General features: G+C 43.9%; 1 long non-coding RNA gene across 1 annotated transcript; it reads left to right on the forward strand.

Moving 5' to 3' along the window:
- Positions 1-4,610: 4,610 nt before the first annotated feature.
- LOC306804753 lies at positions 4,611-6,504 on the forward strand. Its single transcript, XR_013774989.1, has 2 exons — positions 4,611-4,722; positions 6,013-6,504. It is a non-coding gene; the product is annotated as an uncharacterized lncRNA (long non-coding RNA).
- Positions 6,505-21,105: the final 14,601 nt, after the last annotated feature.

Raw genomic sequence — 21,105 nt, forward strand, 5'->3', positions numbered from 1 at the left:
CATGGATTTTTAGCCAAGCTGTTTTGACCATGGCTGTTGGCATGTGCACATTGAGAAGAGTTCACCTTGGTAAAAGTGCAGTGCCAGTGCAGTTAGAGGCAGCCTTTAGTCTTTCTGGTCATGTGTGTGCTGAAATAATTTTTCCTTTGGATGATGTAAACACACAAGGAACAAATTAAAACACAGCATCTTTTCTGCTCTGTTGGGTCCCCCCAAGACTTGATTTTTTGATAGTGAGAAAAGAGAATTTGTTCAAGAGGGGAAAAAATAAACCTGTATATAACAGCTCTAAACTAGGATGAAAAATGTATAGAAAAAGCACCCTTTATTTCTCTCAGGTCCTTCAGCAAATCTAGGAATGATCTGCTTTAGCTTTCTAAGGTAAAAATCAGATTTACTCTTAAAAAAAAGTTTCTAGAGTGTTTAAATTAAAAGAGAGTTACAAAACAAATCATGCACTGGTTACCTTTATTATCCATTTAATGAAAACTGAAGGAAAACTGTGGCCAAAGTAAAAGGCCAAGGTCTAGCAGACCTCTGGCAATAAATTTGGGAGCTCCAAAATCTTGAGAACAGTATATTTGGATCATGCTTTCATCTAGTGACAAAATCTTCAGAGTCACCTTCTCAACCCTTTGCTGTATGTGATCTATTTGTCTTCCTAATGCATACTGTGAATTCACCTGGCTCGCATCTATGCACACACAAACATTATAATGAGGAGGAATTACTGCTGCCACCAGTGGATGTGCCTGGCCAGCTGCCAGGGAGTTCACTGATTGCTGGGGGCATGCCAGCCTTTATGAAAAAAGAGTATTCTTTCACATCACAAAATTGTTTTTGATTGAGGCAGAGTTATGAATAGCCGCTGTGTCTGCCATAAGTTTACTTGGAAATCAGTGCTGGCAAATGGCTCTGTGGCTATTGAGGGGTTTGGACCAAATTTTCTGGTGTGCAGAGAGCTGCCAGTTGGGACTGGGCTTGCACAAAGGCAGTCTGGTCCCCAAATCCCTTTGAGTGACTGGCTGCTCCTCTCTGGATTGTCTGATGGCTCCTGCTGCTAATGAGGAGTGGGAGCTTGGTCTGGAGGATGTCTGGGAATAGTCTGTGTTTCCTCTAGCTGGTCCTGCCACCTTCTCCCTCTCCCCTCGTGTGATCCTGCCCCGTTTGGCTGCTCTCCTTGGTCTCTGTGTTTGGTCAGGCTCGCTTTGCCCTCCTGTGGCTGACAGCAGATGTTCAGGAGGTTCTGTGTGGAGCCTAGCACCAGGCTGGACCTGCCCACCAGCCCAACTTCTGCCCAAAGCAACTCCTCAATGGTGGTCATTTAGGATTTGCTTTTAAGCACAAGTCCTGTCATTGCCTACATTGTTCTGAGCATCTCTGACTGGACTAGCTAATAGATACAACTGGTTTAAGATTTATTTATTCACCCTGAAATGCAACCAAATTTTTAAGAGAAGCCCACTGCTAGTTCTTTCTCTGACTTCAGACAAAATGGTAACAAAAACTTCTGGTAAAAGGTGAAACATTCAAAATAATTTCTTGAAATATATAACTAATAATAATATAAAGTTACATTCATATTGTTAGCCTCCTGCAGAACTGCTACACCTTCAGATCTGTGGCTGCTTCAGCCTGTTGATGTTGATTCTTCTGTTGGTTTATTTCCAGCTGACAATTTGTTTCTAGAAGGTGCTAAAATATGTACAGAGAGGGATAAGACTGGGGAAATGTTTACTGGCTGTGTTGTTGCCTTCTCAGGCACTGCAGAGGCAGGTGTTTGACTTCAGCCTGAGGAACTGGAGGTGTCATGTGTGACAGATTTATAATTATTATTTATTAATAATATATGTAACTTACAGAATTATATCCAGATTTATAGCTGCTGCATGTTGGGGTGACTTACTGGAAGTGGGAGTGAATTTTTTTTCATTGTCAGGTAGGATTTTTAATGTGAAGATAAAAAAAGTAATTTTTTAATAGCTATGAAGTGGAAATTACTGAAATAAGGGCAGCTGTTGATGTTTGCATCTGATCTCTTAGATCAGCAGGTACTTGCTGGCTGTGGTTCCAGTTTCAGCATGGTTCATGGATATCCTTGGGATATTTTGATTTCTAGGTGAAGAAATGAGAGGACAGCATAAATACACTCCAAATAAAGCTCTCATAAGAAATATGTCCTTAGTATACAATAAATGGATTTGTAATTACCTTGTACTTAATTTAAAATAGCTGAAATCTAAGGAGTTCAGGTCAGGATTGGATTCTTATTCTCTGTATATGTGTGATTCTGTATAAATCTCATAACTGTTTATGAAGAGGAATGGGGGAAAGGAGAGCAAACTTGATGCTGTATGAATTGCAGCTCTCTAAAATAAACCACCTGACATAAATGCAGTAGACTAAAGAAAATTATCTGCTAATCCAAGGAAAAGCAGTCATTAAAGCAAATTAAAGCTCTTCCTTTCCCTGCTGTGGACATGCTGCTACCCTGGGAATGCTGGCCGAACACGTGTGTTCCATAGTAACAGGGTAACATTTTAAGTGGATCCCTTTCTCCTATTTTTGAGCATTAATTAGTGCTCCAAGCATCTGTTATTGGCTGTGCATCCTCCCGGCTAAATTCCTGAAATGTGCTCTTAGAGTCTGGGAAAAATTGGGAATTCCAATTCAAAGCATGTGTTTGATGCATTTTGCATTTAAAACAAAAAAAAAAGTTTGGGAGTAAAATTGATTTTTCTCTAGAGCAGGTAACCAATTCTTATCCCTCTTAGAGCATAGTTGTTCTATCCCTAAGCTCTGAAAAATCCAGCATTGTTTCAGAGAGAGAGTAAGAAAATCTCTCCATTTGATGCTAGAACAGTGTTCCTTTTTGCACCTCCTTTTATTAAAGAGGCTGTTGAGGATTTTGCACAGCAGGCTTTTGCAGCCACAGGTTCAGGTGCATTGAAATGGTGAGGAATCCATCCCTTGGCTGTGGCAATAATGATTCCACATTGCTTACCCAGAGATGGGTGCTGTGCAATGGAAGGTACCTCCCTGCCTGCAGCCATGAAATTTCCAAAGCAGGACTGGGACCTGAATGTGATTCTAATGTGAGTCAGAATGTAATTATGAATGCAGGAGGGGATGTGGGAGTGCAAACTCTGTTTGATATGGTAAAATCTTCAGTGTGCTGTAGTGCTCAACCTGAAGTTCTGCACCTATTGAAGATTTCTAGAGTTAGAGCTTTGGAGTTGCTTTAATGTGAAATATTTATGTTTACATTACAAGGAAAATAAAAAATCTAGGGAAGGTGTTCACAACACACCAAGATTAGGACTGTGAAAAATTGCATAGAAAAGTGCTTCCAGGTTGACACTTGAAAGCCAAAGTGGCACAAGTTCTCAGATGTGACAAGCAATCACCATCTCCTCTTGGATGCTCCAGGAGCTGCTGAGTGCTCAGTGTGTGTTTGAAAATGAGGCCACTGATTTAGGCTTCTGTGTAGGGACTTAATGGCCTGATCTGAGGCATGCACTTCAGAAGGTTCTGACTGAATTCACATAAACCCTTCGAGTCAGAGTAAATGATTTTGTATTTCCTGTGACCACTCAGACTTAACTCCAATTTTGCATTTCATATTCTGAGATTGCTTATAGACCCAGGAGGAGGGGAGGCATTTTAAGCAGTGCTGTTTGGAGGACTGGTTAACCTCCTGAAACTGCCTGGTGTTTGCATTCCTGCAGGCAGAGGGTAGCAAAAAGCTGAGTGGATGCTTGATGTGACCTGGGGAGGGCTGACTCAGCAACGCCCTCACCTCCACCCTTGCCAGTGAGCAGAACTGGAGCCTCAGTGAACACGGGTCTGGTCCCACCATCTCCAAGTGTGTCACTCCTGGCAGAGGTCTGTCCAGCCTGCTTTAACCAGCAGCTGATGGTGGTGGCTCCTCAGCCTACCCGAGCAATCTCATTAGTGCTTTGAGCATCCCCTCACCCCTTTTGATGTTCTGACCCTCACTACTGACATCTTAGGTCATTGCTTTAACCCTTTCCTTTAGGGAGGTAATACCTGGAGGATTCCTTCTTGGTTTTGCAAAGTCCTCCTTGCACCTGACAGTTAATTATCTTTTCATTCAATCCTCACTTTGTGCAGCATGGTTGAAAGAATGATGACAAATGCCTCCTGTCCTAGTTTCTGCTCCTTTGACACTCTTGGCTCCCTGACTGTTCTGTAGCTCTGTGAGGGCAGTACTTCAGCCAGAGGCTAAGGACTCATGGCTCTCCTGTTATTTTTGCTCCATAGGGATTTCTTACAGATACTGCATTTATGATCTAAGTCTATTTGCATCAATATGACCTTGACACATATTAATTTTAAGATTCCTTACAAACATCCCAGAAGAATTCCTGTGCCACTGCCACACCCTTCCCTGTTTCATACAGGTGCTTATCCTTACTCAATGTAGACCACTGCATTTTTTTCTTCACTAGGTTACATTTTCTAAACTGTTTGTTCTTCAGCTTTATCAAAATCATGTTCATTCCAGCTCTGTTGTCAAACTTCCTTAAAGCTTTTGTCATCTGAAGGATTAGTAAGCATGTTCTTTTATAAATAATCTGGATGATAGAAAAGTGTTCAAGTCACCCAAGACAGATCATCATGGAAAATATCCTTTCAATTTGACAGTAAAACACTGATACAGCTTTCTGAGAACAGAGTTTTTTCTGCAGTCTAGGTCATGTATCCCTTTTTAATGATTATGTCTGCAAGGAAAGTTTTCCTAAAGGCAAAATGTGTATCAAAATGTGCTCCTATTTTAAAAAGAAGGGAAGCACAAGATGGTCATTCAAGTTTTGCCCAGTCCTACCACATGATCCCATTAAACAGAGACAAACAGGCCAAGGAGGAAGAAATGGGCACGGGGGAATTTCCTTTCCATATTTATTTTCCCCTGAGCTCTCTGGGGTTTGGAGAGCCAGGCTCAGACAGGAGAGCTCTGTGCTGCTCCTGTGGGTTCCTTTGGTGGGATGCTGCTGTCCCCTGGCCAGGCTGCCTGCACAGGGACGTGCTGGCTGGACATGCTCTCACTCTGCCCTGCCAGCCCTGACCTCCCAAACAAGGGCTGGCCCTGGGGAGCTCAGCAGCAGCTTTAATTGCTTTCAGCTTGAGGTGCAGCCAGCCAACACACCAGCTCTGAGAGCTGCTGCCTCAGCAGGGCTGTGCTCACAGGGGTTTAATGAGGGCACTGTGGATGGGTGCTGCAGAGCTGGGTTTGCCCTTTTACTGCTGCCATGGTAAGAAGGGCTTCTGCCCTGCCAGCCTGCAGCCTGAGGGCACAGGGAAGGCTGAGGAAGAGATGCTGGGTGGAAGGCAGCCAGGTGATGTGCCCTGGCCCCTCTCTGGGTTTGTGCCAGCCCATAGGGCAGCTGTTGTTGGAGAGGGAGCAGCCTGGTGCTGTGGAGATGTGCCAAATTAAATTCTTTTACCTGGTGTGCAGGAGGCCAATCTACACAGAGATTTGAGGTATTTGATTTATTTACAGTTCTGCACAGAAAGGGGAGCTGGGTGGCAAACCCCCAAAGCCACCACAGAGATTACCAAAACTTTTCACTATTTCTATACTTTAGCAAACAAAGGCATCGATGTTCATTGGCTGCAAGTTACCTACTTATCTTATTAATTAGTATTACATCTTCCATTGGCTCATGCATTTCTTGCTTCCCATGCTAGTTAGTCCATATGCTCAGTCACCCTTTTCTTCTGGGTTGGGGCATTTTTTGGGTGGGTGGCCACGAGTTGGTGCCTTTTACGCAGTTGGAGCTGATTCATCACAGTTGCTGTGGTGGCTTTATTAGTTTCATCCTTTTCTTGGGAGTACATCTGCCAAATGTCCTTGTGGTTCATAAATTCTGCTCTCTTTCTGTTCACTGTCAAGGGTATATCCTGGGAGGGAGTTGATTAGATCACAAGGATAATCTTCAAACTATGGGAGTCCAGTCTGTAGACCTTCACTTAACTTAGGGTGAGCAGAACTCCATCAGTGTTGCCCCCTGGGAATCAGTATGTAAAGAGTTTCATCCTTATGAGGATTGGTGCTAGAAGGTTCTCTGTTCCCCTTCTTGTTATTGGTTAAGATTTACTGCAAGTATTTAAATATTCCTAACCCTTTTTCCTCATTGGACCCTCACCCTCAGATTCTGCCCCAACCTACCTTTTATCCACCCTGGACCTTGCTTTTTGGAGTGCTCCTGTTCCTGCCCTTTGGGTTGTCTTGTTTGCTGTTTTTGTTGTTTATTAAAAGTTTTTCTGTTTTGCATCACTCCATCAAGCCCATCTTTTTATTCTATAACCACATTACTCTTGACCAGTGCAGTCCTGAGGTGGCAGCAGTCCAGGCTGCCAAAACATCCTTCTCCCCAAGCCTTGGTAACCTCCAGCTGTCCCAGGTGTGGGAGCTGGGCCTGCCAAATGGCTGTGCCAAGACTTTGAGCTGCTGGACATGAAATAAATATTCTTTAAAAAGACACATGCACTGGACATACCGTAACTTTAAGCACAAGGTCTTGTGGAAGGAAAATTTGGCTTTTGCATGACCACACACTGACTCATGCTGAATTTTGCAGGTCCAAAAAATTCCTGTGCTGAAGCTTTTGCAGCCTGGGCTGTCCTGAGGAGATAGCACTGACCCACCCTCAGCTGGGGTGAACTCTGGTTTTCCCAGAGCCTTTCCAACCCATGTTCCCTGTCGGATAAGCAACCTTGAAGATCCATCTAGTCAGAGGAAGGGGAAATCCTGTGAACTGAGCCCCACCTATATGCAGAAAAGAAAATGCGTCTGTGTGTCCTTGGATTTTGCCCGTGCTACGCAGCATCCCACATAAATTTGTGATGAATCACAACTCCGTGACGAACTCCAGTCCCCAACACTGCCTCTCTTCCCTTCTTATCTTCTGGCTGCTGCCTTGCTTCGTGCTAAGCAGGTCGCCAGACCATAATAGTTCAGTGATTCTTGCATAGATGACTTGAAAGTATAGGCTGGGGAAGGAAAAAAACCAAACAACAGTGCTAAGTATTAAAAGTATGTAATAACTCCAGTGCTGTAATAAGGAGATATTTCATTGTGTAAATGTTAGTCACTGCTAATGGGAAGCATCACGTATAAATAACATTCCCATCTGGTTAAATATTTTCCACTGGAAGGTAATTCCCAGCTACAGGCTTTTTCCTGAAGCAGACACTGTCTCCTGCTTTGGCCTGATGCTTAGCCACGCAGGCATGCAGATATTAGGTAGTGAGGCATGTTAAGCCTTTAGTACCACAGTCTTATCTTAATTGATATTCATAACATTCTGACACTTTCATGGGGAGAGGAGGAGAAGGCAGAGCTGTGAATTGAAAGCACTTGTGTATGTGAGGGATACAGAGAAAGTTGATTTCTCATAGTTTCATCTTGCAAGGTATGTTATAAACTGAGCTGAAGAAAATGCTGGTTGTTTCGTCTCCTGAGGCACCCGAGTTACCTTTGTGTTATGGCAGGGCAGATTTTCAGCTGAATTGAAGTGCCATAGTGGAGCCAGCAATAATAATAATTCTTACTTCTGTATTGTTTCAGTAAGTGGTGCTAAGGACCTGCTCCTTGGTTCCCTCTCCTGTGCTTTCAGGGTGAGTTAGGTGGGTCTGACATTCACAGCTTGTTAATCACCACAACCCCAGGTAAAAATAACTGTGTACTTTAAGTGCTGTAAGATTTTCTATTGAAATTCAATAGCACCCTGGATGCTTGTCTTAGCTGCTGTACTGTGTGTGCACTGTAGGAGTTTCATCATCACAGCACAAACACATCTGCGGAGCAGGAAATGGGGTGGGAGGTTTGAAGCTGCCACAATGGTGGTTTTATTTTTGTTAAGTTTGGCAATTTCATTTCAAACCATTTTATTTGGCTTATTGTGAGTGGGTAAATATAGTCCTTGAGAGTGGTTCAAGCCATACAAAAAGATGTTGTGCTGCAAAGAGCATTCAGAGCATCCTACCACTCTTTTTCAGGAAAGGACAAATGACATGTACATCTTGTGTGTTTACTCTGATTCTGTTCCTGTTTTGACATCAGGAGCACAGTTGCATTCATGTGGTGTTTCCATTTTGAATTTATGTTCTCATACTAAGAAGGATGTGTTTTGGAAATGGTGATTTTCAGAGGGTGGTATTGTTGTAGATGAAAGGACTAGGATTTTGAAGAAGAGGAAGATACATGATCTTTAATTTTTATTTTAAACGGGTTTTTTGACACTAAAGTAAAAAGTTGTGTAGTCTGATTTCTGCCATTTGCATTATTGGTTCCTAAACAGAAAAAAAGCCAAGATAAAATAGCAAGACACTGTGCCCTGCCTTCTGGGGAGCAGCTAAGAAATCTCAATGGCTGTTGAAAGTTTCTTCAACGTTGGCTGGGGTTACAGAGTGCTGTTTGTCAGTGATGTTCTCATTGTCATAGATGTGATAAGCACCTGCCAGAACCTGGCTGGCATCCAGCTGCATGGACCCAGCTTAAACAGACAGGGTTTTGTTTTTAAATGCTGGTTGGAGTTCCCACCTGGAAATTCAGGACAATTAAAATGAACTACCTGGTGCCTAAGAAGTTAATTTTCCACACTTGCAGACACAAATCAATTAGTTTAACAAGCAATACATTATTAAAGGGAATTAAGTTCCCTTAGTTTGTACTGCTTTCTGCCCATATTGTCCCAGACAGCAGATGCTTGTCTTTGGTTTTCCCAGAGATGCAGCATTTTTGCTTGCCTGAAGCCCCCAGGTTATCCATAAATGCTGATTCTCCTGTGGTGGGAGATGCTGCTGCCTCAGGTGCCCACCAGTGTGGGCAAAGGATGCCTGATCAGAGCCCTGTTTGACTTAATTAGGGAAATTCATGATCTTCTGGCCTTTTTTGGGTCTCTACTCGGGACCCCTTCCATATTTCATAGCTTCCTTTAGACAAAGTGTTAGGACAGGACTCCTGATGAGAGCTTACTCTAAAGGAAATACTGCAGACCTTCTCCATGCATTGTTTACTGCATTCCTTGCATTGATACTCATGACACAAATCTGTTCCTGGATAGGCAAGCTCTATGCATGTGTTAGTTCTAGGTAATGTGTGTATTGCAGGGAGGGATTTACACATCAGGCATGTTTTCAGTCACAGAGCACCCCATAATAGGAGTTCCAGGTTTGCACACTGCTGTGACAGTTTGCTGAAAACAGATGCACATATCCTCATGAGCACTGGTGCTTGAAAACTCCCCTCTAAGCTGAGGAAAGGGGCCAATTCACTTTTGCTTTGTGTTTTCCCTTCAGTGCCATGAGCAGCAGCACTGGCCCCACCTTATGTCACAGAGACATGGCCAATAAGCAGGAGAAAAAAAAAAAATCAGTGTTTTCACAGCCTTGTAATGCCCTGTTTATTTATGAAATAGAGTGAGTGTCATGTAAAGTTTGGAAGTGCACTTAGCTCTTCCCAGCTCCCTTGATCTGTGGTAGAAGGTTCTCTCAGCTGCTGCTGCCTCTCTAATCTGCACTCTGATTCTGCAGGCATTTCTTATCTGCTGGCTGTGGTCTGTTTGACACGTCCAGCTATGAAAGCAAGAACAGGCTGCTGAGAACCCCTGTGATAATGCTTCTGCCCAGGCACAGAGGAACTTTATGTTCCTTGCAAACTTGCCATGTGCACTAAAATTCTTAGAAGCACCAAGCTATTGAATGCTAGTGTTACCCCAATTCATTTTGTGCTTGATTTTCAGTGGGTATGAGCTGATGTACCCCTGCTGGTATCAGTGGAGCTGTATGTGTTTTTAGAGGAAAATTCAGAGCTGCACAGTTCCTGGAGCTTTGTGATGACATGGTTTTACTAAATCTGCTCATGAAGGTTCATCTTTTTGCCTTTATGTCTGTATCATAAGCTGGTGTAAAAGAAAATGAGCTGCCTCTGCTTTGCCTGCTGCTTTCCTGTGCTCTCAATGACACAAACCTGCTCCTTCAGTGGCACAAGGCTAGTGGTGAGTGTGTTGCTGGAGCTGTGATATACATAACCAGCTGCTCATCTTCCCTAAGTGAGGAAGAAAATCACCCAGAGGAGCAATGGCTGTCCCTGAGACAGCAGCTGATGTGGATTTATGAGCCTGTAGCAGACACAATCAACCTATTTAGTTTTCCCAAAGCAGGAAGAGCAGCTCTCCTGTGGGCACAGACCTTCTGTGCCCTTCAGCAGAACAGATCTTGCTTCCTGGGTGATTCTGCTGGATGGGAGCCAAAAGCTGGGTGTTGTGTGGCAAGCTTGCTCTCCTGCTTGTGCAACAAGGTCTGCTGAGGATGCTCAGGGCTTTAGATCACCTGGAAGGTGTCACAGTCCATCCTAAACCTTTGGAAAAGGCTTTCCAATGGAATCTTGCCTGCCTGGGGAAGAGCCTGTACTCACCCTTGCTTTTTCACTGCTTTGAGTGAAAAAGATAGAGCCAGTTTTTCCGAACTCCAGTTCAAGGCAAGGGTTGGATGCAATCCTCCCTGGGGAAACCTGGTGCTGTTTCCACTGTTCACCCTTGATTGTGGCAGGATCTGAGAGCCACAGCCAGAGTTCAGAGCCCCCTCGTGCAGGGAGTTGATTGTGAGCAGTTGGGATGGAGGGTGACAGCTCCTCTGGGACTGGATGAGGTTTGGTATTTTCTCCTCAAGTTTGATGGAAAAAAACGAATTCCTTCTTAAATGAGTGTTAGAGCTGGTGGTATTTATGGCCAGCCTGAGCAATACAGCCCCTCTCAGCATTTTCCTTCAGGATGTGAGCAGTGGAAGGCTGAGGACTGAGAAAAGGAGTTTGTAATCCAAATTGCAAAGGTGGTGCTGAATTCAGGTGGCACATTTTGGTGGCAAATTCTGGCATTTTTAGGCAGTACCTGTGTTTTCAGGAAAATCTGAGGTACAGTCAGGTTTGAGAAGATGGGGAAGTCATCTTCAAGGGGGAAACTGCTATCTGTTGGAAGATCTAGTAAGAATGTGTTTAAACATTTGCATGGTGCAGGGTAAAGAAGTTGGTAAATACCTGTGGAAACTTTCATTGTTTTCTAAGTGTGACATTTTCTTACCCTCCCTTTTCTATTTTATTTTGTTGGCTGAGATTGGTTTTGCTTTTCTTTTTTACTTTTTTTTAAGCAAAGGGACTCCCTGGGAATTACTGTAGATCTTCTTCACAATTCCTTAGTAAGACACTGGATTTTTTGCCTGTCTAATTCATGCTGAGAAGCAGCATAGCCCACAGGAAGCACCATTAATTTCAAGAAACCAATCAGCTTTAGTAAGGCTATTATTGAGATTATTAGGTGAGAGTTTGTGCAATATTGAAAGTGCCAAGCTATTACCAAATTTTACATTGTTGTTTTTTTTTTTTTCCAATTGTCATCTTCTTTGACAAGCATTGTAATTGTTTACTGGAAAAGGAAATGAGTGTTCATGTTCCTTCTTTTGCTGCCTCTCTGTTTTAGAGAGAGGAGTAATTCATTATCTCACAGATAGAAAACAATTAAAGTGTTGTTTCCTTCACGACTGCATGATAATGGAGTAACAAAGCTCAGACTCACATCTCTTACCAGAGTTCTTGGGAGGGAGACAAGTGCTGTGTGCTGAGCTGAGCATCAGAAATGTCTCATTTTTCATGTACTAGGGGTGATTGAAATCTCCCTGCAAGCTACTCTATTAAGTATGCTTATGCACTGCTGAAAAAAATGCAGGCAGTGCAAGAAAATACCACTGCAAGCACACCCTGAATATAGTAATACTTAATTTGTAGGCAGAGCTTCACTTATCTGGCTGAGAGCCAGTTTTTTTCTGGTAGAGGCAGCAGTGTTTGTTTAATGTGTCCCTTATCAAATCCCAAAGCTAATATTTGGGTTAGTTCTCCATGAAGATAAACAGGAACTGTTTGAGTGAGAATTAAGATCTTGTGTGTCATCCTCCTCAGAACTGTATCTGGGTACTTTACCTGAATCCAAAGAAATGTCTTGCAGATGTGTATCCACTCTGTTCAGAGCAGGCTCTCTTTTAAGATAGTTTTTGTTGTTAAAGTATTTGGGGTGGTTAGATCTTGGTTTTCATCATGGAGTTGGTTTGAATCCATCAGCCATCCTTTCAGGTCAAGGTTTTGGTCCTAAAGGTAGCAAAGAGGGGGTGTTTTGAAGGAACTCCAGCAGGAATTCTGCATTCCTGCAAAGAGGAGTTCTGCAATCCCAGCCTGGCTGTGCAGGGAGTCTGGTCCATGTTCATCTCTGCTACACAGCACAGAGCTCACCCAGCCCCTTTCCCTTCAGAGCATCCATCCCAAAACTGCACCCAAAAGTAGAACTACTCTCCCCATACACACTCAGATTTGAAGACAAGCAGCAACATGAGGACTCTTAGTGACTGGTCAGGATAAAGGTAAATAAATGGATGGTAAAACAAGTTATTCCTGGATGCCACTGCTGATGCATGTCCCCATCACCACCCCCTCAAAACAAACATTACAGCTGGGTGGCTGCAAAGTTTAATATGGCTTTGTAGAAGCCTGTGAAAAACAATCTGGTACTGCAAATCATGGTGGTAATGGCAGTGAAATGTGCATGGGGGGGAAAAAAAGTAAGGAACTTAGAAGCAGAGTCACAGCAATGCAGCTGGGGAAAGGTGCAACAGCAAATGATCACTGTATTAAAATAATATGTAGTATGTTTTTCCTCACCAGGCAGTGTTCATGCAGCATTCAGAGCTGAACAGGAAAATCTGAAAATATCATGAAGCTCTGAAAAGAGGATTATTGTGCAAAAAGAAATCTGTAGTAATGAGGAAAAATAGCCCTTCATGCTAAGGGCAGGCTTTAACTATTGAGATAAGAACAATAGCAACTGTTAATGCTGATAATCACGAACATTTGAGGTTTTCAGATTCTTGCCAGGCTCACCACATACTTTGTCAAGCTAAATGCTGGAAGGAAGCAATGTAGCTGGAACTTGCTGGAGTGCATTAGGTGGAGAAGAGGAAACCTTGTTTCCTGACAAATAACTTTTTCAGCTAATGCTTTTTTTTGTAGTTTTTGGCCAGCTACACTGTTGAGTGAAAATAATAATTGGAGAAAGATGGCAGAACACACTGAATAATATACAACCTTCAAGAATAAATTGTCTCCATCCCATGGGGGTAGAGGAGTAGGCTGAAGTCTTTTCATTACCTACATAAAGTAATTATTCTGTGGATCTCAGGAATGTCAGGAAAGCATCTTTCCCTTTCTTCTGCCTCAGGCCCCATGTGGATAGCACAGCCATGGCAGGAGAAGTGCTGCTGGTGATAAATGTGACTGTGAGCTTTGCCCAGGGCCCCAGAGGACAGGGCTGTGTGCCATGGAGGGGCAGGCACATGCCTTGCTGCTGAGTCCACAGGCAGTATTTCATGTGGCTTTCCCTGGAGGATTTAGACTAGAAGAAAACCCTTGCAGAGTTTAGCTGATCCCTCCTTTACTCTCATATTGTACAAAGAAAAATGAGAGCAGACACCAAGCTCTGTATTGTAGTGTGATGATTAGGATCTGTAGAACCAAAATTATCTTTCAGGTGGTGCACTAGGGTGGCATCAGAAAGGGATTTTTGGCTATAACCAGCAAATCACCTAAGTTTGAGTAGATATTTTGACCTGTGGCTTCAGTACTTCCTACTGAAGTACTGAAAATTAGTGATTAAAACAACCATCAGATTTCTTTGTTCCATTTTAAATTACAGTCTGAGGATCCATTTCAGCCCAATACTTGGGGTAGATTAGGCCCTATAACAGAGCAACAGTGGATTAACATCCCCTGAAACTGCATTGCTCATGCAGGCAAAGCTCCCTGTGTGCACTGCCTGAGTGTTGTGGAGGCAGAGATGATCTCACCCTGTCTGCATTTCGAGCTGACCAGGCACCATATGGATGCAGTTAGTGCTGTGCCCTAATGAGAGATGTGGCACATTAGCTTGGGGCAACATCTGACATTTCCCATGTCTTCCAGTTGGCTTGAAGCATGGGCAGAGGGAGCTGGTGTCTGTCTCAGTGTGAGCTGTGCCTCTGCCTGAAAAATATTGCAAAACTGTGCCTGAAAGACTTGCAAAGTGATTTTGTGAAATTGTTACAAAGTGAAATGCTCTCACTAATATGAAATTACTCCTATTAGAGCTGCAGCTTGAGTAGGTTATGTATGATCAAGAAGCACCAGTTCAAGTTCTCTTGTCCCTGATTTTCTATAAACACTGATTTTGATTGTCTTTCACTGCTGGCATAGGTTTTGACTACTGTCACATCTTGAAAAAGGGAACTGTCTGAAATTGTTGAGTTTTCAGGCTGGGTGCTGAATACTGTGATAGCATAGGCACTTTAAAAAATACCAGGAGGAAAACTTTTGAGGAACTTTATCAGTTTATAGAATGAGGTATAAATGTGCAGAGGTCTTCAAAATCAAGGAGCCTTGGATGCCAAATAATTTTTTTAGGGTTTAGCATATTAATCCTTATATTAAATAGCAAGGATGGATATGAAAGTGAGCATTTAGAGGTACATGTGGGATGTATACTACATATATGTACACATGTATGAGATGCATTGCTAGGTAGAAATGTACCTTACCCTTCCTCTCTTTTGTAGAAGGTGACTTTCTTTTCAGGCACTGAAATTTGACAGCAGCAAAAAAATAGGTGAGGAGACATTTTCCATTTAAAGATTATAACCCTAATCCAGTTTTTTCCTCCTGTTATTTCCAAAGCTTGTCATCATTTTCTCCCCATGTCTTGTTCTTCTGCACAGGAAATGATCCAAGTGTGGTAATTATGAAAACCTCTGAATCTATTAACCTGCATCCTGTAAGTCATTAGCAAGAATTCATAGTGCAGCCTTCCATTTTATGAGAGAGTTATATAGCAAACAGAGAGTTTCTAGAAAAGTACAATAAAATGTCAGGCAACAACCTAGGAGATGTCAGGAGTGGAGTAGGAGAGAGCTGCTGCTTTATTTAGTGAAGAATGAATGGTGGGAAGGGGACTTGGGCAGGTCTCTTCTGGAGTGAGAGCAGAACCTGGCTTCCACTGTTGTGTGAAGTTGCACCACTAAATAAAGAACCTGAGCAAAGCCAGAAAGAACAAGCTGTTTCTCAACAGATACGTGAGAATGGAGCAACTCCCACGGGAGGCCAAGCACGAAGGAGAAATGGCCCAGCCAGCATGGCTTAATATAGCCCAGCTTCTTGGCAAGGCAAGGGGCCAGTGCAGAGGAGAGCTGGGTCTGCTTTCCCCAAAACCTCCCTGCAGTAGGGAAGAACTCCTATTCTGACTGCAGACAGGCTGTGTGGCAGAGAAGCTCTGGGATTCAGGGGTCTGCCAGTGAAATCCAGCTGCTGGAGGTGCATTCCTTAGTGCTTCCAGCAAATCCTGCCTGCCCCTGTCTGCACGAGGTCTGTACTCAGTGGGGAATTGCCCACATGTCTGGACAGGAGGTGACCTCATCCTGCTGTTCACAGCACCTTTTCCCCCTCTCTCTCCCCCAAGCCTTGGTAGCAGGTAGACATAGCAAATGTGAGCTTGCACTGAAGACCTGGCAAGGTGCTGTCACCATCATGGGTTTCTGCAGACTCAGGCTGAGCTATTTTCATATAAAATGCTACTTTTCCCTATTCTGGACCAACTTTTCTCATACAAAACAAACCAAAACTCTAAGCAAAATAAAAATGATTGACTGCACTGCACAGTAAAAATCACTTCTAGACCTAATCCTGGGCATTGCTTCAGCAATACATTTTGGCAGGTAGAGAGATGATAAATATTGAGCTCTTTGCTCACTATTGCTGTCTTTTACATGGCAGCTGTCCCAGAGTGATTTCTGATTCCCTACTCCCATTTCCATCTTTTTCAACTGTAGACCTTATTGACCCTTGTTTTTCCTTTTTCCCATTTTTGCTGGTGCCTCTTGGTTCTGTCCCAGCCTTTGTTCTGGGCACTCTGCTGGTGCCTTTCAGCTCCTTCCTCCTGTTCCCCACCCTTCCTAGTGGCTCCTTCCCTCACACATTCCCTTCTCTCATGCACACCCCACTGTTCCATTTCTTATCCGCATTTTCCTACTATTTTCTCCACCTACACACTTCTTGTTTAATGCCTCCCTCCTCTTCTGGCTGCATGTCAACTATTGTACCAATAAGAAGTACTGAGAACTAACTAAAAAAATATATCCTTGATTCATTGTTTTTTAGGACTAGATTTATGGGATCCTATCAGTCTATTTCCTTTCTAACAAAAGAATTTACAGCCACTTCAAAATCCATTAAAGCCTTTCCAGGTTCCCACCTTTATTTGAAGCTGTGTGTCATATACACTACATATCTGTGACATACATAGTGTTTAATAGCTACAGCATGAGATGATTTTGTTTCAGCTGAGAGCTCTATGTTGAGCCTAACCCAGGAATGCATATTTCCATGTCCTGCAGCTTGTTTTTCTTTTGCAGAGGACACAGGTATTCTTCTCAAAAGCTTATTCCTGAAATATGCCAAAAGAAATCCCCTTCCTTTCAACTTTACTAAGGACATGTTTACACAGGTCTTGCATGACAAGTCACCCTTCAGCTTTCAGTCATAACCTGCTCTCTGACTGTCAGTCTCCAGCTGCTGCCCACAGTGGCATGGTGAATTTTGCAGGGAAATGAAGGTTGTTTAGGAGTCATCACACAGTGCTCACAGCTTTCACTGTGGCTGTGTGTGGAAGTGACAATTGACACTGTAAATGCAGGCAGCTTCTGTGTGTTCATAATTTGCTTACCCCTAGTCAGAGGTTCTCAGTGTCCCTTTTTCCATGTCTCTGGCAGTGCTGTGCTGAGTTGCAGTGATTCAGGGAGCAGGCAGTGAGTTAATGCAGCTCATGTTGTCACCCTCACGGGGCTCGTTTGCCTACAGGCATGTCAGAAGGAACAAGTAAAATAAGGGCATGTATAACTGTAGCTGGCAGCACACTGAAAGGATGCTGGAACTCCTTTAAATGGATAGGTTAGGACATCAGGAGCTAAGTAGCTGAGGAATAAGATGAATTTTCCTGAACAGTGCTGTGTTTCTGTAGTTAGGCTGTGCCTGGTACTTGATCTAAATGAGTATGTGTGTGTGGTGTGCAGTGAAGTCATCCCTTGTGTGCTATTTGTTCCTAGCACTGTCTTACACATTTCCAGTATCCATCACAGCTCACATCCCCTGCACTTCTTCACTGCTTAAGCCTGATGGGAGGGAGTAAAGGAGGCAAAGCAGTCTCCTCACTGCAGGTAATGGCATAGGGGTTGCAGTGATTTTCTGCTCCCAACGTTCAGCAATGTGAAGGTTCAGGGTGTTTTCCCACAAACCTTCAGGGAGGAGTGGAGAAGCCTGTGGTGTGATTGCTGTGCTGGTTGAAGTGTTGCTCTTTCATGGTGTGCCTGCACAAGCCTGAGCCTGCAGGTGCAGGAAAGGCCAAGAGCAAGCCACGTGTCCCCTCTGTTGGTGCAACCTGGGCTTGGTTTAGCTGCCAGGGATCACCCTGCAGAGCCAAGAGAGGTGGTTCTGTCTCTCCAGTTTGGATCGTGGCTGTTGGCTGAATGCGTGTGTCCTTGAATTTGCTAATTGTACTTTTGTAATTCTCCAGCAAGAGGCAGGTTTCCTGAGCACTCTGCACCAGCACACAGCAGACTGTGTTGTAAGGGGAATGTAGGACAGCCACACACACAGACAAAAAGTCATGTAATCTCTTGTGATGATCCAGTGTGATTATCTGCTGAGATATTCCAGGGAGCTGTATGGACAAGTTGTTCCAAGGCCAGATTTTCACTGAAGGGAGTAAGGAGTATCACCATTATTATGGAATTCGGACTGTGCATTTCAGCTGTGTTCTGAGGGAGAGCAAATGTTGGAGAGTTTAAAGCCATTGATGGCAGAGGAGCAAGGCTGGTGTGGAACCCTGCATAATACAGTTCCCAGTCTGGATCAATTCCAGCTCTCAGACCCCAATTTACTAACCACGGTGGGAAGGACACGAGTTTTCTTTTAGAAGGTCAGTATTATTTAAGGTTATTGAAAGTGAGTAAACCTGTTCCACCTTTATGGAGAAAACATTGCTGTGGAGTTTTTAGGAGCCACAGAGTTATAATGAATAATGAATATATGATACTTTGTGTAGTGTTTAGCTCAGCCTGAGAGAGAGAAAATAATGGAAGTCTCTTCTTTCTGCCTGGGTGTTCAAATGAAGGAAAATCAAAGCTGTTATACCAGAGCTATATATCAGCTAACATATTTTAGGAACTGTGGAATGATCATAATTACAAAAAAGTCCTCCAGAGAGAAATTATGAGTCATAGTTTATGTTCTCTTTGGTGTTGCTATGGAAAAAGAGGTTAGTGCCAATGGTCATACAGCAATATTAATCTCTGATCTGAAAGAAAAATAAATAACAATCTCTAGCTTAACCCAAAGCAGATTTATTCTCAGTTACCGCAGCACACCCCATTAAAGGGGATAACCACGTAAGAAAAATTAAAGATGACATTGATTATCAACATGCAGTTAGGGAGAGTTCCTTATTTGAATTAGTGTGCACTTCAGACTCCCACAAATGACTTGGTGGAGTGAGAGGAAGGGAAAAAAGGCCGTTTGATCAAAAGGAGGGCAGCAAAGATCAGCCACCACTGCCAGCTGCAAGTATGCTGATTAAAATTTCCTTATGCGTGCAGTGAGACTCAGCCTGGGGTGTGGATGTCGGTTCAAGGCAAACCCTGAAACAAACCCTTGGCGAGGGGCAGTGTGGAGCGCTGGAAAGTGGCTCTCAGCCTTTTTCCATTTATTTGGGTGAGTCAGGCAGCTCCGGGTGGATGCTTGGCTGCTGAGTCAGCACCTCCGGGGCTCTGCCAGTTGTTTCTTGCCCCTCTTTCCTTTCCGAGGCAAAGCCCTGACCAGGACCGGGGCCAAACAGCTGCGTGCTGGCCTTGCTCTGCTGTGAGTGAACCTTCTTCTTTTCCTGCAGGACCACCTCACACCTTCCCCTTGACACCCAGAGCGAGTGTGGTCATAACAGGTCACAGCAAAACTTTTCCCCCTGCCAAGCTGGCATTGTTTTTAAGGATGGTGGTTACACTCTCTCTGTCACAGGCAGCTCCCAACAGCACAGACCTTGCAGTCAGAACCCAGCTTGCAATTCTGCTCACAGTGCACCCTGCAAAGCAGGGCAGAGCCTTCCTTTCTGCCACACCGCTGCGCCTGCCGTGCTGATGGCAGGAAAACTTTTTGTTGGGTTGATGAGCTAAGCAGATTGGACCGGGGAGATACAGGGATCTCATGTCCTGCATCCCTGCACACAGCTTACTGATGATCACAGGAGCTGTATGTGTGGCCCAAAAGCATTGTGTGGTTCAAAGCATCTTTTGAGCCAGCTGAAGGCTTTTCATTAACTTTCAGGGTTGGATGGCCCCTTGTGAAGAGTCTGACCTCAAACAAATTGCCATTACTTTGCTAATTCTTCCAAGCTTACCTTTTTTTTAGGTGTTTGACTATCAGTCATCAGCTGTGCAGCTGTTTGGCATTACAGCCCACAACAACAAAGGGTTTTCACTGCATCAGTGTAAAGGACTATCCAGGTGTATTTTACCTTCTGATCCTTTTCTTCTCCTCTTTCTTGTGTCTGTTAAAGGGACAGAACATGCTTCAGTCAGGCCTGTAGGATGGCTTACACTGCACTCTCTCATTTGACAGTGAAATGGTCCAGAAAACCCGAATCTGTGCCTTTTCACAGAAGAGCCAGCTCGTGGATTAGCACGTGGGGGTCAACGGGATGCTCTGTGCTCTTTCCCCTAAAAGGGGACAGAAATGTCAGCTGGTTTTGTGTCATTGAAAATGGAAGTATCAGCAGCTGCTGAGTGCTGCTTGTTTAAATATTTATGCCACAAGGGCTTTATCACACCCTTTTCCTTAGTGCAGAGCTGCCGCTGATTCCGGCGGAGGTCAGACTCTGAATCTGTGCAGCAGCTCACAGGCCAGGTCCTCCAAGGAATAATGGTGCCAGTGGAGCTCACTGTCACTGTGTCAGGAAGCATAAACAGGCAGTTTTTAAAAAATAGTAATTCTGTGGACAAACCTGTCAGCACGATCACGGAATACTCGTGCACATGCCTGACATCTGCCAGCCTGCCGAGATCCAGGCACGTGCTCGAGATCCTTGAAGGAATGCAGTGCTGCTGTCCCAGGCTGTCTCCTCCCTCCATCAGTAATTTCTGCAGCCTGGTGTTTTCAGTCAGGCCCTCAGAATGGAAGGCAAGGGGGAACAAACAGCTTGGGGGGCATCTTGAGAGCCTGAGCTTGCTTCCTCCTCTGGTTTATAAGACAACACAAAAGCAGACGCCCATGAGTTGAGTGAAGGTTTTCCCCTCTTGCGGACCATGCTTTGTTTGTTAGGATTACAGACCCACCTGTCCTTGGAAATGTGCAATTGTGGTGGAGAAACCATTTAATTCTTGTCCTGCACCTACTGGCTGTGTGTGTGCTGTATTCTGAAGTGGGTATTTGAGTTAATTCTCCCAGATGCTCAGTATCTGCATTTCCAATGGTTTTACTGGACAGCATTGTAATGCGCTCAGAACAGTGTGCACAGGATTCATTTCAGCATCCCTAAAACTGGATAAAGCATGGCCAGGGGTATTGTTTGAATTAAAGCTTAGCAGGACAAACAAACCAGCACATCTGAAAGGAAAATACAAACATGATGCTGGGGCTCCTGGTTAGCACTTGGTGGCTGCGAGGGGTTGACAGCTGCTGCATAAAGGTTAAACGTGCTTTCTTTGATCTGTCAGTAAAATTAAGCCTGCTAAAGACTATGTGGCACTCCAGAAGACAAGAGTTTATCTCTGTGCATAAACAGAACATACACTTCAATATAAATATGCTTTCAGGACTATTTAGAGTAGTAGGAGAATGCTGCAGCCCAATAAAAAGATGCAGAATGAGCCAGGAGATTTTGGAAAGAGCCTGAGTAGGTTTAGATGGGCTAGAAGTCTGAAAAGTGTCTGGAAAGCAATGCACTGGTGTTTGTTATCTAGCAATAACAG

Source organism: Erithacus rubecula (assembly GCF_903797595.1).
Source record: "Erithacus rubecula genome assembly, chromosome: 8".
In the NCBI taxonomy this organism is placed as follows: Eukaryota; Metazoa; Chordata; class Aves; order Passeriformes; family Muscicapidae; genus Erithacus; species Erithacus rubecula.